This window comes from Lonchura striata, chromosome 3, assembly GCF_050655825.1.
Source record: "Lonchura striata isolate lonStrDom1 chromosome 3, ASM5065582v1, whole genome shotgun sequence".
NCBI classification, from domain to species: Eukaryota; Metazoa; Chordata; class Aves; order Passeriformes; family Estrildidae; genus Lonchura; species Lonchura striata.
Genome location: NC_140705.1, coordinates 51152440 through 51179850, shown reverse-complemented (window position 1 = coordinate 51179850; position 27411 = coordinate 51152440). Strand labels below are relative to the sequence as shown.

The following is a 27411-nucleotide window of genomic DNA, read 5'->3' as shown; positions in this document are numbered from 1 at the left end:
TTTCCAGTGATACTTTATCTGTATAAAGTAAATCACTTAATAGGTGAAATTGAGTAATAGGTTTTACTTTATTACAAGGTATTTTATGCTGAAATTCAATACAATAGTTTAATTTTTCAAAAATTCTAGCTAATGTACTTCCATGTTAGAGCTCCTTATGCTTTGATGATGGCTGTTATAATCACCAGGCTCATCTTCTAAAACTTTTGTGTTAAAGAACATGCACATGTTGACCATTTCTTTAGAAAAATGTTTTATTAATTTTTTTTTTAATAAGTTCAGGATTTGTATTGGATTTGATCGATGGGATCAAATATTCTCATGCAACCTTACTTTTTATCATTTTGGTGCAGTGAAGATACTGGAGACTATCTAAATTTTACCAGTTGATTATCCCTCTCATATTAAAGAATTGCAAGGAGAAAGTTATCTTTGCATATAGCATTTAGCTAGCCCACCATTGTGTATCATCAGGGTTTTTTCCCCCATGTAAATAATTTGTTTTCTTGTACTCTCTGTCATTAGCATCATTGCTGTTACTGTTTGTTTCCTTTTCTCATTGCTGTTTCCAGTGAGTGACGTGGGGGCCTTGAATTGGAGAGTACCATTTCTAAACCAGGACACTCCTAGTAAAGGGACAATACACTCAGTTGTAGAGACAATTCACTTGACTTCTCTAACTTGAGCAGATGCTGGTGCTTGTAAAGACAAGCAGCGTGATGTTCTTTGCCACACTGTGCAGGCACTTGGTGCAACTGATCCACACATTGCCATTTTGATAGTTCCACCTATAAATGATAGTGACAAAGCTCTTAAGACAGATCTGTTTGGATTCAGAGAAATCAAATAGGAGGATCCAGTAGAAATCAGAAGCCTTTGATAGGAGGCTGAAGGCAGTGCCAGTGAACCCAGCCCCAAAGCACCAATGTCTTGGCATGAATTGCAGTGGCTGCAGAAGCCAGCTCTGAAAGTTACCTCTACTCATTCACAGGCTTTAAGGAGATATTTAAATGTTGCTATTAATGATGAGAAAGCCAGTCCAACATATCCCAGTCATTCTGACATCAGGACCTAGCTAGACAGAGACACATATTTGCACAGGAGTACTTTAGAGCTATTCTTCATACAGATGGTCTATGCAGCTTACTTATAAAAAAGCTCTAAATAGTTTCTTCAAAAAATGTAGATTGTGCAGTGTCAGATCTGTCTTAATGTGGTAGCTGGTACTTTGCTTACCTGTTCAGTAGCATATATTATGCTCAGAGAGTTAGAATTCTCATTAAATGAATGCATTAACCAATCAAAACTTGTCTTTCTTTGCAAGGTCTCTGGCAGTCACTGATTGATAAGCCATAAAATGTTCATTCCTCGCCCAGAGCTTCTGATGAGTACTGAAGATTATACCATTTAACTCTCCCAACCACTGCAGCAGAGCATTAAGCAAAATGAGAATTCTTGGAATTATATTTCATCCAAATATGGTTTCTTTGGGGTAAAACAAGCATTTAATTTACATATCATTGGTTTTGCTTACTCCTCTGTATGTGAAGCCATAAGTGATTTCCAGAACTGAGAAAACAATCACACTTTTCTCAAAGTCAAACAAAGTGTAAACACATTCAAAAGAATCACAAAAGTAGCTGACCTGGTAAGCACTAATGAAATGCCCAGAACTGAATGCAAAATAGACATTAGTGATTAATAGAAAATATGAATACAGCTTCTTGACAAGTTTGCTCTTCATCCCAAGGATGAAATAGTCCATAAAGTATTACCAGGTCACAAAGTGTCAGTAAGGGAATATGCTGCAGTACCTGGGAAAGGTTGCTTCGTGATCTCTGTGCTTGGAAGAGGACAGGTAAAGCTACATTCAGGTCTTTGTCTATTGCAGAACACAAATTTTCACCATGGTTTGTAATACAGAGAAACACAAGCTAGCCACAATATTGTATGCGTTATTATAAAGTCATGGACAACAAATGCACAACTCCTGATGCTGTATAAGCAAGTAGATTTTCATTCTCATTCAGAGTTTGTAATACTTGCTTAATGACTTAAATGCAGAGACTTAGCTAAACACCGTGGGGATTTGAAGCTACCCTAAAAATAGACTGCAAAATACTACTCTTACAGAATGAGTATGTATCGTGGAGGACTCCTCTAATTAATAGTCCATAAAACTTTAAATAAATCTGCCAGTGAGCAAGATGCCTCTTAAAGAGGTAATAAAATCTTTTATTCCAACTTGATGGAACTGTATCACCCCAGGTTCTATCCCAGTTGCCTTAGCACATAGCTCTATAATCTCTCAAAACTTTCTAGGTAATCTTTAGATAAACTTCATAACAAAATAATTAGGAGTCTGATGGAAAATCTAGAAGGGTTTTTTTTTTGTTTTTTGTTATTTTTAACATAAAAAGATTGGAACATCTAAACACTGAGATTAGGGTCTCCCTAAACAGATGATTAGTGAAATTATGCAAACAAATGAGATCTATAGGGATGCATTTTTTAACAAGATCTCAAGATCTGGATAAGAAAAACAAGATGAATGACAAAAGTTCCAGGAATTCCAGGAAAGCCTTTACCAGTTCAAGAAATCTCTGTAGACTTACTAACTATAAAGAAGCTGTCTCTGATTTATAACTGAGATGACAGAATATTCTCAGCTGGAGGAGACTCATAAGGATTATCAAGTCCAACTCTTAACTGAATGGCCTGCAAAGGACTTGAACTCACAACTCTGGTGCTACTGTCACCATGCTCTAAACAACTGAGGTAGTCTCAGGGTCAACTTCTGGAAGCAAATATTCTGGGGAAGTATCACTACATGAGTGGCCTTTAACTGCACTATTCCCACCGTTAAGGTGTTGGAAAAAGCATTATAGGCTACTTAGAGTTTAGGTCTGTCTTTCTACAGACGTTATGTTCTCATATCAATTATATAAAAAGACAGTCTCATGAAGGTTTTTATCTCCTAAACCACACAAATCATCATGATCTTTGTAAAAAAAAATGTATCCTCTTTGTCTTTACTTTGCCAGGACCTTTGTATCAGAAGTAAATAAAAGAACTGTTAACTCTCTAAATTGTGTCTGTAGGATGTTTTCAGGCAATGTTGCTTATCTAGCATAGACACAGTTAGGAAGACCTGCCATACAAAAAAATGCAAATGGATCTGTAGGTGTTGTCAAGTACTTACTATCATCTGAAAATATAACAAAGTGTTGGAGGTCTTTCTGAATTAGAACAGTGTAATGAAGGGAGGGAAGGCTCTTAAGCCCTCCCTTGTGTGGGATAATCATGAAACAGTGTGAACAGAAACTCTTCCTCATTCATGAGTAATTTCCTCCCCTCTTCAATATCACAGAGAAGATCCACTTCCTTTAGAGACAAATTCTGGGAAAAGTGGATTCTAAGGGGAAGATAAAACAGCTGGGGACAGATATGAGGCAACCTACAACATTCTCTGACCTTGAAGTCTATGTTCTTGAGTATATCAATACCAAGATTGAGAAAAGGTAGCTTGTAATGCAAGGAAAAGTGACTCAAATCCACAAACATGGCAAAATGGTAACTGAAAACAGACTTCTCAGGATTGTTACTAGACTAAATCAATAAGAAATTGAGTATTTCATTATACCTTGAGCAGGTACTAGGGTCTTCTGCCTTCCCAATAATAAATTTCTCTATTTTTTTTCCTACACTGTACATGGACCAGCTTTCAGAAAATTCTGTTATTTTTTTCTGCAGTCATATGCACATGGAAAGGAAAAAAATAGCAAGTAAGTCCTCCAAAGTGTGAAGGACATTGCCCTTTTCCATGCAGAACTAATCTGCATCATCCAAACAGAAGATCCTTCTCTGATGACTACACTGCTCCTGGGATCTCAGAAATCCAGAGCCAAGAAGAGAGTGGCTCATTACCACACAGATTTCCATTGACTATAACAGAGTAACTGCAGCATCTAGAGCTGTTTGTAAGGGTGCTCTTGCTGGTCACTGTCCCTCAGCAATTAAGGATTTAAATTCTTTTCTATGCTCCTGTGGTGACCTCATCAACAAAATCTGTAAACTTATAATTAAGAAAATCATAACATGCCAGAAGGACCTAATCATTTGACATTCTAACCTGCAAGCTTGCCAATGAATAAATGTTACGACCAAGCAGATCTGAGCATCTTGGCTCCCTCTCAGCAGGAGTTTGCATCAGTCTGTTCTGTCCCTACAAATGGCACACAGTATATGTATATATTTTGTTGCTTCCTGCCTTTGAATCTGCAATGACAATTCAAGGTCCTTGCCAGATATTTTTACAGATTCCAAAATGTTGCCTCATTCATGAAAGCTCTTTACACAGCAGAGAAGTGTGCAGTATGTTCAACAATCTACAGGTTTGATGCACATTCTCATTGAAAATTTTGAAAAATTTGGTTCTCTTTCTCACAAATTTCTGGAAACTCTAAGAATTATCTTGGATTCAAGTGTACTAGAGGGATCAGCTTGTATTCTAAAATAAGGTTTGAATGTTTTTTTTCTTAAGTCTCAAGAACAGCCCTAACAAAATTCTTTCTGCAGCTGTTTATAGATGCCTTGGTGATATCCTGGAGATCAATTTTAAGTGGATATGAGGCAGGAATCAAGAAGATTTCTTAAAGTATGTTGAGTCCTTTTCATCTTTTGCTATCTATTTTCTAGAAGTACTTATCCAGGAATCCTTAAAATATAAGAAAAAATTACTGTATGAAGAATGCTTGACTTGGAGAAAATAGTAGAAGTTTTAAGACATTAACCAGAAGATATTAGCTTTGTCTTAATTCTTAATAATTAAGAATCATTAATTCCTTGTACTTGGGACACCTGGTGGAAAATGTTTTTAAAGAAGAAGACAATACAAAAAAAAAAAAAAAAAAAAAAAGCAGCCAAAGTTCTATGTGTGTAGCCTGCTTCAGGAAAGTTTCCTGTGAAGCATATCTACTCACCTCTGGTGCACTAGTCACTACTTTAAAAGGACTGTAAGTTTGAGTTCTGCTGCTACTACTGAAGCTAGGAAAAGAGCAAACAACAGGAAAAAATATAATATTTACTGGTTTTATTACAGTTTATTTATTTGTATTACCATATGGCCTAGAAGCCAAAGTTATAGACCCAAAATCATTGTGATAAAAATTGGAAGTTTGGGAGAAGTTTCACGTTTGTTTTTCTGAAAAGGTCATAAACTGCTCATCTAAAATGCTTAATCCATCCTGTATTCTACATTATTTACTAACCCTGAACTTTCTTTATCTTGAGAAGAAGTCTGAATCGTGTTTTTTTTTTTTTTTTAAATGTACAAAGCAATATTTAATTTTCTCCAATCAAAACCAGACTGATCAGTTTGCATGTTAAAGTTGTAAATTCTAAGATGAACACAGTGTTTTTCAGTTTTCACACAATGTTTCTCAGTCTAGTGTATACATGTTAGAAGTGCTCTTATTGGTAAGACATGAGCAGAAATCATTATTTCCTCACAATAACAGCCATTGTCATAGTGATTCAGACCAATTCACCGAGTCCAATACCCTCTTTCTGACAGCGACCAGCATCAGAGAAAAGGGCAAGAAACCATGAAATTGGCAATTATGGAATTATCTTTCAAGAGGTAAAGTTGCTTCTTATATCTGAATTTAGAAGTGAAGTGCCCTGAAACTTGAGTGTCCATAGAAATTGTGCTAAACTTCTGACTCATATGGTTTCTTATGGCAGCAAGTTCTCAGCGGCTCAAAGGTATTACTGTACTGTTATTGTATAAGCTTAATTTCAAAAGTATTTCCTTCTGCTTTTAATTTTCTTGCACTTTTGCTCTGGAAATGCAAAAGGTAATAAGAAGTTTTTGTGGCTGTAATTTAAGCAGCTCCCGTATTTGCACTCAAAGCAAATACAAACCATGTTTCTGTGCTCCTAGAAGGAGAAGTGAAGAGAAGAACATAACATAAAGGCTTAAAAAATACTTTACATCTAGCTACATCCCTTTTCTACTCTATTACAGTTGTGGTATACATGCCTTCATATACATGTGAATATTTTTTCTAATAACCAGCCAATACCACAAGTGCATAAACTCACATGGACATAAATGTTAAGCCCTCTCCATTGCTGAATTCAGTTTTAAACATAGAAAAGCAGTTTCATTAGCCCTTGAAGAGAATAGTGAAGGAGAAAATGGAAAAATAAAAAATTTAATGTACATTGCCGAAACAGCCTAACAAATTTAGCCAAATATTCAGTCATTAAATGCAACTGAAGAAATGTGGACCTTGCAACTTCAAAAACACCAACTCAGTTGTTTGGAAGCTCACTAACAGAGGATCCATTGACTGCAGAGCAAAGCAAATAGAAAACCTACAAAACAACCAAAATGTCATATATTCAGTGCAAGTCCCTAGAAGACAACATTGAAAATCAAACCCTACCCAAGTAACAAAGGAAAAAGACTAGAAACTGCAAAGGAATGATCCTTCTATATGTTACAGTACTGAACAGATATTTTACAAAGGTTGATGCCTTGGGTAAAGTTGTCTTAATGAATTTGCTTATTAAGCTGTCCCTGTTGAATACACATTAAAATACAAGTACTGAAGTCAGTGCACCGGATTTATAGGAAAACTAATATAAATTGTATAGATACATGTAACATAGTCACAAAACAGAGTAAAGTTCAGTAACTATTATATCTTACAAGGAAAGAAAAAAATAGCTGTAACAGTACTAATAATAACAATTTAGTAAGAGAACCCTGCTCAATTACTACATAAATCTGTAACTTTATCCCCAAGAGTTCAGTTGTTCTCACCAGACACTTTCAAACAAAACAAAATGTTCCTGAGAGCCATATCAAACACTGGCTGAAATTCCAGGAAATACTCCCATTGACTTGAGTAGCTGTTGAATGGAGAACAGAAATTATTAGATCTGTTCTCTTTGAAGAGACTGCAAAACTTCATATTTATGGTTAGTCCTATGAAGAACCAGTATTTAAGAAACCAGTCCTCCTTAATGACAAATCACACCTCCAAATTGCTTTCACAGTGGTGATACCCTGGAGCTATGCAAGACCCTGAGCTGTCCTTCAGTGTTTTGCCACCAAAAATATTGCCAGTAAGTACTGCTCTGTTTCCACCTGCAGCATACTCTAAATGAAGGTAAATAAGGCATTCATGCAGGAAATTAACACATGGCATAAAATAATACTGAGCTTCAGGGTGGAAGCTAGCATCATGTCAGAGGGAAAATCAGAGTGTAACAGTATGTGTACAGTCCCAAGCAGGGGCTTCATAAGGCAGCTCAGACACCTAATAAATATATTGACAGATCAGGCATACAAACCAAAACCAACATGTTGTCCCTTGTGCTATGGCCTGAAAAACCACAGATGGTTTTTCTTAACTTTCCATGATTTTTGTAATATTCATATGTTCTTATCAAGTATTTTTTTAAATTGCTTGAAAAATTCACATTCAAGTTTTTAACTAAACTATCTTAATATAGCCTTCACAATCTATGTAGGTTTATAAGCAATGTGATGCAATTCCCACTTCTAGTACCAGTCTGTGTGGGTTTTATTATTTGGGGTAGGGAGGGAGAACCAAGCTAAATCCACAAGTCTATGGGAATCTCTCTCAAAAGTGAAGCACAGAAAGAGAGTTGAAGTAAAATGTAAAATACTGTGTCCAGCATCCTGAAGGGGTAGTAAACAGGTGACAAGTGAACTTTCTCTCTTTCAGACTCCATCAGATGCCAAAATATCCTCTAAGCTTTAGATTTTGGTTAACCCTGAAAATTTCCATGGTGCATTTGTGGCAGATTAGCTGGGATTCCATCACCAGATTGCTTGAGGTACTTCCTATTTCACAAGATTTTCTACTTTCAGAAACTTCCTACAGAGCAAATAAAGTGATTTTAAACTGTGTCTATGCCAGTGGCTCTACAGCCTGATCACCCATGGGTATCAATAATACCCACAAAAGACTATGGCAATATTCAATGCATGAATAATTAATTAGGATTTTTAAAATTTCCAGCAATGTACATTCACAAACTAGTCTGCAGCCAGACTATAGCACAGGAGTCAACATGGAAGACAGCTGAGTTTTTGTAGCAACATTCACACAAAAACCTAAGAAACAATTTGAGAACTAATTGAGAGTTTAACTTAAAAAAAAATATATATATGGACAGATTTTTGCTATTAATGCAGATGAGAAAAGATGTAAGAGCAGTAACATATTTAGGGAAGCTGAAAAGAAGTTGCCAGTTCAAAAAGGTGAAAATTTTGATAAATGCTTAAGAATAGAGAAAAAAGATAAATGCTTAAGAATGGAGAAAAAAAGAGCTGCTATGAACAGGACTAAATTTGCTATTCCTGCCACAAGAGAAGGAATGAAAGGTCAGTGTGAACAGGGGGTCACTTAACCAAGCCAAAAATGCAGAGTAGGTGTTTTAGATGATGCAACACTGTAAACCAACCACTAGGAAAGGAAGAGGACACAAAGAACTTTGTGTTTGCTGATATTGATGCACAGGGGCCAAAAGCAACAGAAAGAATATTTCTTCTCCACAGGTGGCTCAAACTGCAGAGGAGACGCCTGTAGCTGGGGTCAGGGGGAAGTGGGACACTGCATCCCTCGGCCAACTGACCTCTCCAGTGCGCTGCATAAGGCAGCTTAGGAGACAGAAAGTTTGGGGCCAGGCCAGAGCATCACCATACAAAATGGTTTCACTGAGCCAAAACTCTCTCCATGGAACAGCTGGTTGTATTTGCTGCATCCCTGTACTGTGAAGCAGAAAATACAAGTCTAGTGCCTGCTGTTTTCTAAGGAAAGCTCTCTGTAAGCCGTTGGCACTGTATTTGTGCTTTGCTCTATCAATTTGCTAAGGTTTTTAGGAGGATAAAAAGGGGCAAGGCAAAATAAAACAAAGATCCTGAAAAGTAAATGGAAGATGTCTGAGAGTTTACAATGAAGAGAAACCTGGGGGAAGAGGAGAGGATGGAAAGGGAGAATACGTGAAAAAGAAACCTTTTGTGGAATCTGATTCATCACACTATTTTCCTGTTAAGGTTATAACAATCTCCTTTATTTTAATATATTCAGGAAATTACTTTATTTCAATCAGAATTGTCTCAGGCTGAAATGACAACTGCTAATGGCAGTCTATAAAACCCAGACATTCTCCCTGACTCATTATATATATTTTTAGGGGAAAGTAGAAAATTATCTATCTATTGGAAGTCATTGCTGTCTCTTGGCAAGGCAAACATTCACCAGCAAGCAGCATGGAAACATCTTTCAGGAGCCCCTGCTCTGAGCAAGGAATTACTCCATGGGTCCAATATCTCAATTCTCTGGCTTTTAATTGACAAGTTATAGCCTTTGCATGTCAGCATTTTCCTTCAGGATATACTCTAATGAATGAGTTTATTAGGAAGATTTTCACAAAAAGAGTATCTTTCAAGGAAGGTAAAACTTTGTGTTTCAGGGGGAATCTGTTAATAAAGGCTAGGAAGACAATTTTCCATCCAAAAAAGCTGATACCCTTTCTAGGAATACTATCCAGTCTACGACAGAAATGTGGACTGGACTCAGTACCGTGTTTCTATTCTTCCAATAAAGAAATTCTGAAAAAGAGTGAGTACAAATTTTCCTAGAGCATATGAATGAAGTGCTCAGTGAAGAAAATTACTTGGTGCCCTTAGTACCTAACATTTTTCTTCATCATAGTCCTTTTTGTTAAAGTAACATTATGAATATTTGAAGGCTACAAATTACAGAAAAAAAGTAAGGTTTTTGTGTCTAAACACAGCCAAACATAGATTTAGTTTGCAGTAAATCCAAACAAAAATCACAGAATCACACAATCAACTGGTTTGATCTTTGAGATCATTGAGTCCAACCTATGACCCAACACCACTAGACCATGACACTAAGTGCGACATCCACCTCCAGGAACAGTGTCAATAATTACAGGGAAATTATTTTGCTGTTGCCCTGTACTGAAGTACAGCTTTGTACAGCATAAAAGTCTCGGTGGATACAAACTCTTCCATTTGAATATTTTGTAAGATTAGGAAGTTATTTATTTGAGCTATTACTCTTTGAAATTATCTTTAAAAGATAGTACACAATTTTAAAGGCTTGTTGTTACAATTTTTTGAGGCTTTAACAGGGTCTTGTGGCTGAAAATGTTGCAACACAATAGATAGATGATGTAATTCTTGCTCTTAGTAATGCTACTCAGTATTGTCTCTCAAAGCAACAGAGAGAATATTCCTTAGAAAACACAATTTCTGTAGATGTCTAAGAGACCAGAAAAAAACAAATAAATAGAATAAATTGAAAATGAAGTTTACATAAAAACATGTTGACTAAGTGTTTGTGCCTCACACCATGAGGTCACAGCAATTCCTTTAGATAGTTACAATGTACCTTTATTTGTTTTGCATTATTTTACTAACCATATTAGTGGTGTATTTTGGGTCATTTAAAAAATGTTACCTTCTTCCAGTGCACCTTTTGTCACACAAACAAGATATTTTTAATTTCAAATGCAGCAACTATTCAGCAATTTTTTTTTTCTTTCTTTGTCCCCAAATGTGTTGGTTGTTGGGTTCCCCCCTTTTATCTCAATATATAAATGTAATAATAGAAGTAATCAATGTTTAACTGTTTAACTTCAATTTTATGCAGAGTAGACATCTGATGATCAAATCCACCCAATGTCTGCAATTAGAGCAACTTGTGCAGCTGTGTTTCCTCTTGCTAGATGGAAAGCTCTTCCCTTTTGCTCTGAACTGATTTGTGAGGTACTTGATGTACAATGTTCTATGTACAGCTTTGAAATAAATGTGGGATATTATTCTATCTTCAAGGCCAAAGCAGAGAAAGGCTGCATTAAGCATTTAGGTGGGAGAAGGAGAGAGAGAGGGAGGGAAGGAGAGGAAAATAAAATGAAAAGGCAATGACTGCAGACACCCAGGCTGTATATGGCACTGGAAAATCATTGTCAGCTTTGCTGTCACTGTCACACTAAACTTCCCAGATGTTCATATCTGGAAATGTCACAAAATGTCATGGCATAAGTTGCTGTATTTTGTTTTCTGTAGAAAGAGTGAACGATAATAAAACAGCCTCGGGAGTGTATGGCTAGCCAACAGCAGCTTGTAAAGGTCTCAGTAAAACAGCATGTGTGCACATTCTGGAAAATAAGCAAACATCAGCTTCTTTTCTTCTTCCTTTCTTTTCTTTTTTTTTTTTAAACTAATAACAGTGCTTGAGCTGATAGACATTTAACATTTAAATTAAACACAAAGAAAAGAGTATTACGCAATCTTCTCCTGATCTCAAAGCTGCCTTTGTCCACAAGCTAAAATGCTGATGTCAGATTAGTTATTGACAGAGCCAGTACAAATTCATTCCATGTTCATTTATCTTCTGGAATTGATGTAGTGCTCTACAATTAAAAGCAGAAACCTCTGTGAAATAAGCTCTTCACTGCTGACATCAATGTGGGAGAAAGATTTGTATTTTAAAGCAAGATCTTTCAAAGCACAGATTTTATCTTCTCCACAAGGTTTGTGGTTTTGAGCAAAGTCCAGGTCAGGTTCTTTCTGTAATCTTCTTTCTCTCAAATTACTTCCATCTGCTTTTCAGAAAGCAAAGCCAACTATACATGTACAAACTCAACAAGACACCCTCCACTTAACCATTAAGATTAAGCATTATAAAATGGTAGCTGCAGTCTATACATCCAAGTAAAACAACTTCAGATAAAATGATTCTGGCTCCTTTACAAAAGAAAAAAGGAAAGGAAATCAATCATCTGCTTTTCTGCTCATAGAACTCTGCACATCCTCAAGCTACAGTTAAAATCCTTTCCTTAAAATCCTGCTCTTGCATGTAATTAAGTTCATTGTAATACGTTAATATTACAATGCTGTGACCTACTTACAAAGTCAGAACTGTCAAATGGCTAAAAATGACCCACTCACTTTCACATTGATTTTTACTAAGTCACTAAATCCCTTTGCTGTTTCGTGAATCATGTGCCTCTGCTTTATCTACACAGCATGTGTGGGGCACACACACTCGTGCCTTTTTATAACCAGCTACAGAACAGAGGTGGGCACAAGGGGACTAAACAAGAATAAATGCTGAGCCAGAATAATTTGTTTTCAAAGATATATTTGCTCCAAGACAGTAACTTATTTCAATGTCTATTTTATATATGGCAAATAATTCAGATGTCATCATTTAGTCTTGTAGTCCTTGGTACATTAGTCTAATGTAACATCACTGAGAAGATGCATTCTCCTTTATTTGAAGGACAGATGGCAGCCATACTTTGGTCACCTGTAAATTTGTTCACTCCAAATCTCTTTTTCATCACACTTTGCTTTATTCTGAAATGGTTTGCTCTACTCTTTTTCAGTGTTTTATTCTTCTTTAATCTCAAGCTTTTATCAGTATTAATGAGCAATCAAGCTTAGAAACATTTAGATGCTTTTCAGTTATTTTATTAGATGCTATGTTTCAAAGGAGAGGTGAACTATTCTGTTGATTTAATAGAAGCATATCACCATATGATGGATTCTGCACATCATTCTGGTTTTTTCTGCTGTCATCTGAGGTCTGAAGATTTTACCTGGAAGCATCCATTCATCATCCACCATTTCCTAAAACAGGAGGCTTTGCCTCCCCTACTCAATAAAGCCACAGGAATGACTGTCAAAACCCTTTAAAACAAACAATATTATATTTGTATTACAAAGGGGAAACAGACTTTCATAAGGTCAAATGTCTCTCCTTAAAATTTTGTTATTATCTCTGTCTTTCCACCTCTTCTTAAATTCTGGGCTGAACAAGAGGTTGTAATTCCACTTCAGAGTTCTCCTCACAACCATTTTGACTCCTGGTATCACCTGGCTTCTCAAACTCACAGTACAGCTGCCTGCAGTGTTGTCATGTTAACCCATTGCTGAGGTGGCCAATGGGAGGCTGATTAAAGGCACCCATCCTGATTTATGCATTTGCCAGTTGCAGCATGTACACTGGATATTCTCTGCTGAGAAGGGGTGTGGGGCCTCTCAGCTGGGAGTAGATGATGATCCTGAAGTGGATGTGTTTGACTGCAGCACAGAGCAGGCAGAATGCACAGTAAGAGAGGGGCATCCAGCAAAAACAGCGATTAAGAGGGTCCTAAAACAAGCAGGGAACAGCCTCAAAGCCAAACCTCAGAGATGATGATAAAAAAGATACAGAGAGGTTTCACAAAGATTCAGAAGAGGCAATACAGAATTTGCTGCTCCTCAGAGAGGTGATGAAATTTGCTGGAATCACAGCAGGACAGAATTCACTCATCGCAGTAGGCTGCGAGGGGTAAGAGATATGACCAATAAGCCTTGAATTTTCTCTGTTTCAAGAGCTTTTCACCTTTAGTAGTTTTCGGTTGTTCACTTGGAAGAATAGGTGTGGCGAGATCTCCATGAACAAAACAATTGAGACTAAGTTGTCATAAAATAGAGGAAATGTCAGTCTCACTTCAGACTGTTCATTATAAATGTCTTCCTCTGCTTGGGCTTAGTTAATTTCCCATTTAGCAACTTTCACAAACACATTCTTTGCAAAAAATTAGATAGTACCCACTGTCAAGTCTATATAATGGAATGACATAATTCTACTCTTCTTTTTTCCTCCTCTCTGGAGGATTTGCAGCTGTCTGTTATGCGGACTATTTTAGGGACCTAAAGAGCTACATTTTCAGGGAGGGATTAGCTTACATCTTCCACATCTTTAGATAAATACTATACAATGTGACTCCTTGAAAATATGCATAATTCCCACCATACGAACTTCCAACAGCAGATAATGTCAGCAGGAAAGTGATGAAGCCATGCAAAAGAGTACTTACAGCATTGTCAGAAAAAACCCAAAAAACAGAACCAGCCAGATGAAGAAAAAGGGTAAAAATAATGCAAGCATAAACACTGCTAAGGAATAGTTTTGTGTTAAGATACCCCATGTGGCATTAAGTGTTGACATAAGTATGAAACTCCTAAGTCAACCTCTCACTTTGTTCCAGCTTCTACTATGCTATTTAGTACTCTGCCTAACAATTAAGATGTTATTTCTATTTTATGTTCTAATGGATGTGTAGGCAATAGCTTATTTCATTAAATGAACAATGGAAGTGCAGTGCCTGGAGTCTCCTCAACATTTCAAGGTATTTAAAAACTGCAGGCTTTTCTTCTTCCTTGTCAATATCTTCTTTAAGGAAGGGAATGACTTTCAGGCTTTCAGTGTACTTGAATACAGTTGTCTTCATTTATTAATATCAATACTATTGAAGCTGCATCTGTCTATATTTATTGAACTGAAAAAGCCTGGAGATACAAAATATCTAGTACAAGAATTCTTATCTCTCTAATTCATTTTCAGAATTTGTTTCTTGGTATACAGTATTTACTTCTCTGCTTCTCAGATTCTTTGCTTGAGTTGTTACCTGTTCCCTTAAGCTTTCTAACAAATTAATGTGTTGTACTAATACCTAAGGCAGAGTTTCCTGATAAAGCCAGTTTACTGTGTCCTTTAAGATGAAGGTAGAAAAGCTTAATTCCAAAACACTAAAGTTTGCAAATCTAGCTAGGATGCTACATAATATTTTTATAAAACCTTTTATTTCAAAGAAAAGGGCTGTTTTTTGAAGACAGCTTTTGACATTCAAAACTCCAGTAAGTAACTAAGAATCTTCTAATTTTTTAGACTGAAGAGTTCCATTTTTGATTTAAAATATCATTTGGCGGGTGGGGGAATTTATCTATAGCAATGCAATAATACAGAAAACTGAAACAATATTATAGAATTATTTCATTCTATTTAAAACTAAGAACACTAATATTGTGTAAAAGACTAAAAAATTCTGAATTTTTATTATTTTACTTTATTATTTTTAGTGCACTTCTGTTTTTAGAAGATCAAATAATTATTTTTCATACATATTTTTCTCTAGCTATAGAATCTTGGAAGGGTTCCCAGTCCCATTTCTCAAATCCTTTCTTATATTATATTTTTGGATGAGTAGATAATGACCAAACCTCAATATTATCTGTGGCTGTCCCTTATCAAAATGACAGTGAAGGCAATATAATTCTTTTAATTTCTTGTTTTATTATTTCCAATACTTAGTAATATATCTTTGTTTCCCACCATGACTATATATCCTTATTGTCTGCTTCAGCCTATAGTGGCACACACTATGTTAATTCCTAAGAAACATTTCTGGCAATGTGACAGATTAACACAAACTACTTGAACTATCATTTTAGAGGTATTGGTTACTCCATTTTAATGAACTTCTGTGAATCAGGCTGAAATTTCAATATCAATTTGTGTTTCTGCACACATGAAGGATAGTTAGAATTATACAATAGGAACTGATCAGCTCTAATGCAATCTTCAGTCATGATATTCCCACAGAAAATTATATTAAGGATCGCTGACAGGCACTTCCTTCTTTTGGTTCTTCTTTCTTTGTAGATGTCATAAACTGAGGATACCCTGCACTATTTCCTCTTCCTTGAAAAAGCTAAAGCTGAATATATTATTGAAAGCCTGTAAAACTTTGTACTAAAAACATCCCTTCAAAAGATACAAAATTGAAAAGGGTTCCTTCCTGTCAAGGAAAACTACAGCTCTACTGTATGATTCTGTGACCTAAAAATTTCTCAACAAAATGAGAACATAATCCTATAGTCGCTTTTTCTTTTCCCTTCTTTAATTGTAAAGCTATTTATTTTTCTACAGAGACTGGTTAGAGGCACTAAACCAAATGTCAGCCTCCCACATGGATGCATATTTATCTGTAATCTTAGGGTCACTGTGACACATCCGGTGCTTAGCTGAGTTATTCAGCAGAAGCCATCTGCTTCAGCCCTGATCTCACCTAGACTAAAAGTGGTCAGATCTGGGACACAGCACCTGTTTGGACAGCATATACTGGAAGGCTCCATTACCTCACAAGTGTGAGATTAGTCTGTGGATTCCTCACTTTTCAGATGACAAGCTTTATTTGGGGATTGTTACTGACAACTCAGACGTGCTTTTCATAATCTAAAGCTTGAAGTGAATACAGAGCTGCTAGTTTTAAGAACTTCAGGTCACTGTTTTAAGCTGCAATTTAAAACAGTGCTACTTGTGCTTTCCTCTTTAAAAATTATAATTTAGATGATCCTATACCTCACTTTAATCCCTCACACAGCTGCAACATGATACTTAGTACATTTACTCTTTTGTTTCTTATTTAGGAAGAAATCAGAATTCCCATGTTTATATATATAGAATATAAGCATAAAGTAGTGGAAAAAGATATGTAGGTCACTATGAAAATCCAAGACCAACAGGGAATATTACTGGGAAATATTTTTCTCCCCTTTTTTATTAGGCCATTCATCTAAGTATGACTACTGGAACAAAGGCTGTTGAAGCAGTAAACTAGTCTCAAGAATCCATCAATTCAACTGGAGGGCACAGTCTCTTCCCAATGAAGAATAAAACAGGGAAGAAAAAAAATTGACACTCATTTTCTTACCTTTGAATACTCTAACTATGCATTTTTTTGAGCAATGCTTAAGGTAAGGATAAGGATAATCTTTGCCATTCCCTGGTTAGTGGCAGATGCTTAGCTCTGACAAATCACATTAGGTCTTCACCTCCGCTTTCTGTCCTCTCATTTTCACCAGATACCATAGTGTCCCAGGATCTGCTGCAGGCTGATGTGTTTCTGCCATGTATCTCTTCACATTTCTCTGGTGGTGTTCTAAGAGAGGGAAAATCTGGCTCTCCTAGCCCCACATCAACATAGCAAACTGTATCCAATTTCTGCCCAGGCAGATTGACTCAAACAGAGAAGAGACCATGACCTTTCCATTCCATTCTTCCTCACTGCCATGACACAGCCGAGCTGTCCTATTCATCAGAGCATTTAAGTGTGTGATTTTAGTTATATACATGCTTTGCTGAGTCCTAGCCTCTATAATTATGGAAAAAAAAATTAACAATTGCTTAAAATACAGTTGTATTTTCCATAAATGTCAAAGGCATTTCCAACCCCAGATGGGTGCTCTTTAAAGTGTCAAATAAATCTAAAATAAATACACACTACTGGAATCACAAAAAAAAAAAATGTAAAAAACCAAATACATTTGACTTCAGCTAGAGCAGTTACTCCAATAAAATCAACATTCTGGTCCTTTCACTCGTTCTCAGAAAGATATTTTTTTTCATCTGTGCAAATGTGGGAAATTAGCTGAAAAGGAAACATTCTAATGTAAATCTTATATTGTAGCTTCTTTCCTCACATTCTTAGTCCACATAAGTAACACAAAATAGGTCATTGAATTGACACTAAGGGTCATTCAGAACAGGGAAGGAGCTCTGCTTTACAAAATAAATACTACTCTTTCACATCTATTACAATTCCTACAGAGGAAAAAACCCCAACTCTCCCCACCTAGAATCCCCCAATATACTAAAGAAACCCAAAACAAGACTAAACAAAAAACAATGCCCAAATGAATTAGAGAATAGCTTTTATTTATATCTCAAAAAAAACCAACCAAACAAAAAAAAAACCAGTAAGGTTTCACATGTTTGAGCCTTTAAATGCACTCTATATGAAGTCACTGCAGTCAATTTTGTGCTACAGTTTCACTGACCTAGTGAAGACTCATGCTTTTAGATTTAAAATATCTTCCATTTTCATGTTTCCTTTTTTCCGCCCAAGGACACTGTACAACACAAAAGATGGAAAGTATCTCATTGCTTTCAACCACTGAAAACAGAGAAATGAAGCTGTTGGCTACACTCATCCATTGGTGTTAAGAAGTCATACTGTGGATATCCATTACTTGCCTTTTAGAAGCTCTTAATCCTCATTAGATTCATCATCTGATTTTTTTTCTTGCATAAGCACTGTATTCATTATACAGTTCAAAAGATCATTGAAGCAAACAAACACTTTCAAATATTTTTAATTATCTCTGACTTACAGAGGATTCAGAGGAATTGATCAGGATTGATCAAATGAATCAATAAATTTAAGAAGTATGTAAAAGTGCTGAAAGTCCTATAGGCAAAAATAGTTATTAAAGAGAGAAGCTAACATATAAATTACGCATAATTTTAATATGCCTAAAAGAAATAGCCTTCAGGCAAAAATATTCTCATGTTATTCCATATCAAGTACTTAAATTAAAGGTATGGAGCATTAGGTGACAACTAAAAATAATTTTTTCTTAAAGTAATATCTCCTTATGCCTAGTCACAATAATATAATACACCTGTAACTTTACTTTCAAAGAAACTTATTGAAAAGTAAAAATGTGTAATAGCACCACATTAATAAAGGTCATTCACTTCTCCATAAAGATAAATTTAGCAAATCAAGGGAAGTCTTATATTCTCTTACACACATAACCACAATTAAGTTAATGACAACTAAGAAGAAATACATAGACCAAACCATGTTTAGTTGATTCACCATTACATGATTCTAGAGGAACCAGAAACCAGGAGCTCAAGAAATCTTAGAGGGTGCTGGGAATGTGAAATTTATTCATTCTGCTGCAAAAGCTTATTGACGAAAAAAGACCCTAGAGTTTCCCAGTAAAATTTCCAAATCTTGTTGTAGTAGAGATATACTACCACATAAATTAACTGAGATTAAACAGTAATCAAATGGTATTTCCCCCTTATGAGAGCAGGGAAGAAATCATCCTCAGTCAAGGCAGAATCAGTAAATAAGCAGATTTTCAAGTACACCAGTCAATGAAGCAACTAAATTTCAGCTACTTCAAGCGCCAGACTGCCCTGGAACATACTGGACAAGGCAAGTACCTTGAACATGCACAAAAGCCATGAGATAACCAGAAGCCAAGCTCCTCTACCAGCTTAAAATGTATCAGGCTTTTACCCACCAGGGGAATCAGCTGCAGCCGGTCTGTTAGAACCTGATGGAAGATAGGGAACCAGCTGTTCGTCTTTACATGCACTGAGAAGTGCATGTCTGAGTCATTTTGTGGAATGCCTTATTTCACACTAGTACCTCAAACACAGTAAAATTAAAATTTTAAGGGAAAAGGGAACAATTTCATTTGATCCTTCAGTAAGAACTTGGGAGGGGCCCATCTGCTACCACAACAGGTGAATGACAGTTTTGCCTTCATGTTTCACTATGATTCCCATCAGTCAAAGTGACTCAGGTGAAAAAAAAAGGAATAAGGGTAATGATAGTCATGCAACAATCTAAATCCAGATGCACCAGCTTGGAAATTGTAAACTGCTGTTTACCATGTCAACAGCAATGACAATGCTATTTGCACCACAGAAAGGTAGGTGGTGGGCTGGTGGCGAAACAGAAGAAAGCTAACCAGAGGTAGTCACACTCTACCTACCTCAGGGCTCTCCTCAGTTGTAGCTTTTAATCTCAGTTTTGTTGCTATATTCTAGGGGTTTTTTTGTTTTGTTTTGGGTTTTTTTTATTTCCTTCTCCTGAATATAGCAAAACATGCACCAAATAATCTGTGTTCATCCAGATCAAATAACTTCTGTAAGGTTTCACAGTGTCTGAGGATACTTAAATCCTGACTGTAATGGATCTAGTGCTGGAAGAACAATCTGACATCTTTAGCCAAAAGCAGAGAAGACTTTACCAAAGGATGCGCCAGAATCACTTAGGTATGTCATGTGGTGCACTAATGGCCAGATTATCTCTTGTGGCTTAAAATTTAGTGAATAATTGTAATAAAATGTTCCTTTTAACACAAAAAAAAAAAAAAAATAGAAACACAAACAGAAGACCATCTTAAAATCATGGTAATGTTACATTTAAAATGATGTCAAACAAGTTACTCAGTTCTACAGTGAATACCACTCTTCAGGACAATCCATTTGTCAGACTGGCAAAAGATAAAAATAAAGGGTATAAGCATTCCACTCAGTAATGTTTCCAGAAGAGCTTCTATGAGCCAGGATATTTATCTATAGTCACTGTTATTTATTTCCCTTTGAAAACAGCATCCATTGCCTCACTTACCAAGGCTTCTGCATTAACTTCAGAAAGAGAATAAAAAATTTCAGAATACAGATCTGAAGAGACTCTAAAACCTAGTAGCTGCATATGTCTCAAAAAAAAAAAATATTTTTGGCAGAAAAGAGTTATTTTCAGGAAGGTTTGGAGACTGTTTTCTGAAAGGCACATTGAATTGCTAACTAATTGCAGTCACATTATTTGTCATATCACCAATGGTGAGCATTTTATGGCTGGATGCAACTAGATTAATATCAATTAAAAAGATGAGAGCTTCCTTATCATGTATTTTTATTTAGTTTGACAGCTGCTTTCTGAATGGCACAGAAGGGTGCCTATGAAATAATAAACCAAGTGAATAAATAATAATAATAATCAGTACCCTCTCATATATTCTTTAGCTCTTTTATAGGTGATATCCTTCATAAAGGAGGCTGTTCAATAATAAAGTTTAAATTGTGCCAGTTGTCATGCTTAAAGTTCCATCCCAAAACTAAGCAATCTGTACTGTCTCTACTGAAAAAGGGCATATTGAAAGCGAAAGAATGAGGAAATATTGCTAGAAATTAACAGGTATAGAGATATCACTGAAAAGCTGAAAGAGGCTAAAAAAGAAAGCAACACAGAACGAAAAGGAAGGATAGGAAATACTAGAGGAATGTTGAAACTGCCTCTGCCTTATTCATCTAGCATTTCCTAGTTTTTGCTTTCCTGTGATTGCTGTACCTTTTGAGATCTTTGGGATAAATAATAGCCACTTACACAGCTTCTTTGTGTGTCCTGAAAAGTAAATAAACATTTAATCAACTCCACATTTGTCACAAAACATTAATATTGCTTTTATGATTAAGGCTGCACTTCAAAACACTTTCAGCAACTGAGACAATAAAGAACTACTGCCACTCACCAAAAGAGACATACTTCAGCCTTGCATGAAGCTTCATCCCAACTCATGTCACGCAGAGCTTGCCAATATGCTTGTGCTGGGTTGTTTTCCTAGGCAGGAATTCTTACGCTTTTGTTCACATATTTTTCTGTTGAACTTTCAGTTCAGGTTGACCTTACTACTGACACTAACAAGGCACCACTGGCAAGACAAGGAAGATGACCTACAAAGTATTTACATGATTGATAAAAAACAAGGGAAGTTGTAGGATTCCCTAAGCTTGTACAGGTATCTTCTATATCAACTCCTTTAAACACAAATGAAGCTGACAGGATTGATTCTTTGGCTGTCAGTTAAATTTTTGGTTGTGGCTGCCTACTGAAATCCCCAGGAGAATATGCCAGTCTCTTGACAAGCAATCCAGAAGTTAGGACATGAAAACCTTTTAAACATCAATGGTTTGCTATGGTTTTGTTCAATTGATGTTTTAGGTTGTTCTTTGTGTGTTGTTTGTTTTGGGGTTCAGGGGTTCAGGGTTTTTTTTTCGGAATTGAAGGTGAGAACCTTTTTGCAGTTGGGTTTATGTCAAAAGTATATTCTACATAGAAAAAAGCTGAAGAAGGAACTCCAATATGACAGAATTAGGAAAGCTTCCTTCGGTTAATGCTTGAAAGGCAACTTTCTAGTACAGGTGGAATATCAAATGAAATTATGTCTACTTAAGATATAAAAAAAACAAAGATTTTCCTCTCCATGTAACTAAGCAATGTGGTATGCAATTACTGAAAGAAAAGAACTGTGGAATGCGGGGAAAAAAAGTCATTGTAAAACTTTGGTGCTGCTATTGCCATATTTTAACACGACTTTGCTTGTTTATTTATAGAAAGCAACTGTGAAAATGCACTACCCATTTATCAATGTGCAGATTGTTTTATGACTCCCAAGTAAAAGAACATCCTAAGCTTAGCTAGTCAACAAATAAGCAAGCCTGGATTTCTTAGGGTCCATCATTTTTAACTGTCAGAATAATTTAGGAAAGGTACTGTGACTTTCACACTTATCATACCTCTACCTTTTCAAAAATATGTACAAATTTACAACAAGCTGCTTAATTTTTTTCTCAGTATAGGTTTTATCTGTAGAAACCTTTAGTGCCTTTACCCTTAGCTGCTAAGTTGTATACTTCACTTTATTAATTAGAAATATTTTGGAGGCCACCACATGAGCAAATCTACTGTTTGGTGATTAATCTTTTGACAAAGCTCTTTATCTTCACATGCTTTGACAGTTAGCTCCTTGAAAGAATAAAAGAAGTACAAAATCTCTTTCAGAATCTTTTATTAAAGGATAATTAATAAGTGAGATATTGGTCACATATGGTTCTCATCCTTCTTTCTTATTGGGTGTGTTTCCACCCTACGCAGGATCCTGAAATCTCTTTTGAATCTAAGGCATCCCAACAGCTAACCAACATTAAGTATTTTGATTCTCCTTTAACCCTTCCTTTCAGTTCTCTCACTTTAGTAACATGATCTTACAGTAATATGGTGAAGTTCTTGCAATTTCAAGATTGGTCCAACACTGCTTAATCATACGTTTTTAAGGAGGAGTTCTAATGTTGGGCCTCCTGTCCTGCAGCTAAGGAAATATTTTTCAATTCTTGGTCAGATTATATTTTTGGGGTTTTTTAAAATAAGCATTCCTGCAATTTGGTTCAACTCTTCTAAAAATCTTCAGTGACAAATTATGAACTTGGAAGTAGGGATCAAGAATATAATGATTCTGCCTAAATTAATCAGTGATAGGTTAGCTAAGACTAGCTGAGCTCTAGTCTAGTTAATCTTCCCTAATCAATGAGAGAAATAGGCACATATGAAATGTGTTTCATTTCATCATAAGGACATGAGATGTTTGCCATTACTTGATGCTTCTCTCCATTTCGTAAAAGAAGTGAGTGAGCCTCTTGGGATTAGATGATTAGCTTTTAGCAATTGGTGGGTGAAAAGAATCTCCATTTACATATCTGAAAAGATGGAAAGTGTGACCCCAGCTGATAGAAATATTGTGCAAGAAAACCTGAATCTAAAATATGAGCTTCTTCCTCAATACTGTTCAGAGGTGAGAGTTGAAATACAGATTACATTGATTAAAAATTAATTTATAACTTGTAACTGTACAGATCAAGTTATCCTTTTTGAATATCAAAGAATTACTGAACAAAAACCACTAATGTCACTTGTGGTACTGGCACATTGAAGTCTTCTGTGAATGAACAGATCACAATCACGCTAAGCTGTAACTCTGATACCTTCAGTGGTTTCTCCTGCCAGCTATATCTCTTGCCAGTTAGCTCTCTTGCACAAATTTGCCATTAATTTAGCTCTACTCCAGAAGTGCTATGACACGATACAAATATATTACTAAGTCTTCTAAAAGACAGTAATAAATAACATAACAGCATTTAATTCAAATCTGTGATCTTAACACTGAAAAAGGCAATGATTACTTTTGGCATGATCCCATATTGTGCTGAAAATCTAACATTTGCAAAAGACACCAACATACTAAAACCAGGCAAGAGTTACAACATTTATTTAGCAATTTCAAACATCAGAAAAAATATAACCAATGTGAAACAGAGACACAGAATATCACATATGAGAAGACAAGTCAAAATCAAAAATTTCTAAATAGTATTAATTCTCTCTTTTTGTCTGTAGGAAACTGCATTATTTAAAAAGAAAGGCACTTCAGGTGAAAAGACTTATAAAATACATAAAATCATGGATGTCATTATAGTCACAAAATCCAACCCCACTAAAGAACAAGCCTCTTACCCTGAGGTCTGCAATTTAGACTATGCATTTCCTGTAACCTTTTTGAACTGTCTTTCAATTTCAACACTTTTTAGTGTTCAGTATCCTGTACAGAAATATCAGTAATTTAACAACGTTGAAAGGCTCTCAGACTTGCACCTGGTCAGAAATCTCCCCACCTCCTCTTTAGAAATCCACAAAATTATGCAAAATCACCATCTGAGTATAAAGCAATACACATCCAGCTGAAGGTCTGGCACAATATGGGGGTAGAGCTCAGCTACATTTTTAGTATAAGAAATCCTTCGAAATTCACAAAAGGTAAAATTTTGACAGGAGCTGACAGAAATTGGTACTTAAGGCTGTAGGGTGATTTGAAGTGCCTGCATCATGTTTTCTATACATAAGTTTATTTGACAGAAGATAGGCAAACTGGGTCCAAAACCCACTTAAGAAAACATCACAAAAAATCCCATCTCTACAACTTTGTACCATCACAACAGGCACAGCAAAATCACCCAAGGTGAAACAAATCTTTGAGAAAGAGCTATTTACCATTATTAAATAGGGCTCCTTGAGCTAGAAGGTAAGTATGCTGACAAAGTAAAGCAAGGGAAGGAAAGCAGTTGTTCATTTTGTATCTCTTCTCCTATAGGGACATGCAGCCTAAAAGGCTACTCTTCTCTTAGGGTTAAACTCCATAACAATAAGAATACATGAATACACAGCAAGCCTGATCTAGAGTATGAAATCAAGCAAAAAATGAAATCACAACACTTTCCTTTTCTTTAGTTGAAAAGTCAGGAAAAGTAATGGTGAAATAATATTATCAAAGCCAGATCTAATATGAAACAGAATCTGACAGATCTGAAATGGTAACTCAAGGCAAAGTAGAAACTAAATTTCTTTGAAAACTGATGAAAATGTACATCAGTTTTTAGTGGTAGTGGTTGATCCTCATAGGTATCACAAGCAGCTACCAAGAAATTCTGGTCTTTTTCCATTTCCTGGTCCCAGCTCTGAGATATGTGATTTTTGTGACAGAGGAAGAGATGACAAGACAAGATGAGCATTGAATCACCAGTACTTTGTACTCCAGCACTCTCACACAGGGTGAGATCATGTCCTCAGCTGTAAAAGCCAGTGGGGGCTGTGCCTGCTCTGCCTGAAGCTCTGCTTCCTGTGGTCCTCAACAATGGATCTCTCCTTGCCAAAGGCTGCCAAAGTGGTGCCCAGTACAGCCCTCAATTCATTATCTCTTTACTTGTCTCTGCTTCCCTAAGCTGAGTCTTTGATGTAGCTCACACTTTAGGGGCTGTAAGCAGATTCACACAGTATTGTACTCTCTGCTCTTGCTCAAGGCTACTTCTTGCACACAGACATTGTTTCTGTGACCATCAGGTTCCTTTATTCTAGAAAGGCAACCTAAAGAAACTTTAACATAACTGAATCATGATGGCTTCTTGCTACTTACCTTTTTCAGAAGTAAATTTATTTAGTTATTTGTCCCTCAGCTCCCTAAAGCAGGACATTAACCACCACAGATGTTCCCAAAACATTTTCTGACTCATCATGAAAAAAGGGATGGGCTGTACTTCTACAGGTCTCAGTTCATAAATGAGGAATCACAGCACCTAAAGGGGAGGAAATCTCTATTTTGCATGACTCAGACCAATCAGACTAACTTTTAAAAGTTCATTATTTTGTTTGGTACTTTCAAATGTCACCACAGATGATTTGAGAGAATATTTCCAGGAGCCTCATCTACAGTCCTAGCATGACTTCTGTAATGGCTTTTCCTCTTCTTGCTCATATCCTCAAGGGATGGGGAATTCAGTATCTACCAAAGGGAAAGTTGATAAAGTTAGGACATTTTCAAAAAGCAACAAGGAATGTTCTTACAGCCTTGGTAATTGCAGGGAAGCATAACATGGAAGATTTGAATTTAGATCTTGGGAAAAGCTATCTTGCCTCTACCTCAGATAATATCTCTTAATCTTGGAAAAGAACAACATGAATAATATTCTACTTTACAACAAAACTAAAAGCACAGCACCTCACTGCTCTTTTTAAGAAAACTATCCAGCAGCAATAGTGCAAATAGTAGAAATAGACTTGGTTAATAATTTATTGAGCTTTCAGTAAAAAGTCTGAAAACCTCCTGCTAATATCCTTATGATCTCAAGTTTTGGTAAGAGACACGTTGTACCAACTATCCTGCTGCTTGCCACTGTAATTCAAAGAGTTTTAGTACTTGTTCTCAGTTGACAGAAAGTCTAGTTTTAATGTGAAAGTTGCAGCAAATCAATATAATCTGCATTACAATACATGGTCTGATTCAAGTGACAGGATATTTTTTAATGATCTCCCACTGTATATCACTTTTATGTTTTATTGCTGAAATGTTATTTCAGTATCTGTAATTTCACCTGGGGAAAAAAAAAAAGAAAATAAAAGATTGCTTTTGTTTCCCCCAGCATCAGTTGCTTTATTTCGGCATTGTCTATGTAACATTTCCAGTGAGTTCCAACTTCCCCACGGAGATAAAGGCAAGGATGTATGTTAAATTATGCTATTAATTTGATGTATGTTAGGTTATTCTATTAATTTCATAAAGTATGCATAGAAAAACCCCAAGGAGTAAAATATATCCAAATGCAAACACACCCAGAGCAATCCACAGATAGATGACAAAGTTTATATTGTTACTACCTACATAGTACTCTCTCCCTTGGAACTAAAGCCTAATGACCAAGAAGCATCTACTTGTATTTCTTCTAGCAAAGTACTAATCCCTTTCCAGACATTTTTATCATGATGCTAATGTTTGGTATTACTCTTTGAAGCCATACCAGAACTGACTACATAATTTCCCTAATCTATCCTCACTGAAGAGGAAAAACTAAAAATTAGAGAAGTGAGATAAATAAAGCCATGTAGTAAATTGCCTACATTTCCTGATTTTTAAAAATATTTTGTATTTACTCAGGATTCTATAAAATGTCATCTTCTTATATATATGTATCTATATGTATGTCATGTTTCTTCTTACACAGAGAATAATACATTCAACAAAGTGACTGAAAGTGACTAGTTGTGACATCAAGGTTTTGTCTGCACTTTAATGTATATATCTCAAAATTAACTAAATTTGGGAATTTTTTTTTTTCTCTCAGAGATTCATAAACAGCCACATAGAGCAATCATGAGGCCCACAGTACACCCAATCCTCAAGTGCAATTTTCTTGACTCTTAGTTGTAGCCTATAGTAGAGATGTTAAGAACATTATTGAAAGCCAAATGAGAGAAAAATTAGAATGACTTAAAGGAGGGCAAACACTAGTACCAGCAGATTTAATGCTACAGCCCAGCAGTCTTTCTCCTTACTAATAGCCTGCAATATCATGGAGAGTTATAATCTGCACAGGAAAGATTAACAATAGTAAGAATACACAGAAGAAACTTAAAATACTTAAGAAATTAAAGGGAAAAAAAGCACTATCTGAGCATGAAAAGGAAAAAATATCCAAGCCCTTTGAAAAACTGGTAAATTCTTCTCTTGCAGGAAATTTCTGATTCACCTTCAACCAT

The 27411-nt window shown here is 35.9% G+C and overlaps 1 protein-coding gene and 1 long non-coding RNA gene across 3 annotated transcripts in view; one reads left to right on the top strand and one right to left on the bottom strand.

Moving 5' to 3' along the window:
- The window catches only part of NKAIN2 (sodium/potassium transporting ATPase interacting 2), a 511342-nt gene that overhangs the window by 436566 nt on the left and 47365 nt on the right, over positions 1-27411 (bottom strand). The gene's annotated exons all lie outside the window — the stretch shown is intronic.
- Positions 5092-17242, top strand: LOC146767892 (uncharacterized). Its single transcript, XR_014954255.1, has 2 exons — positions 5092-7137; positions 7764-17242. It is a non-coding gene; the product is annotated as an uncharacterized LOC146767892 (long non-coding RNA).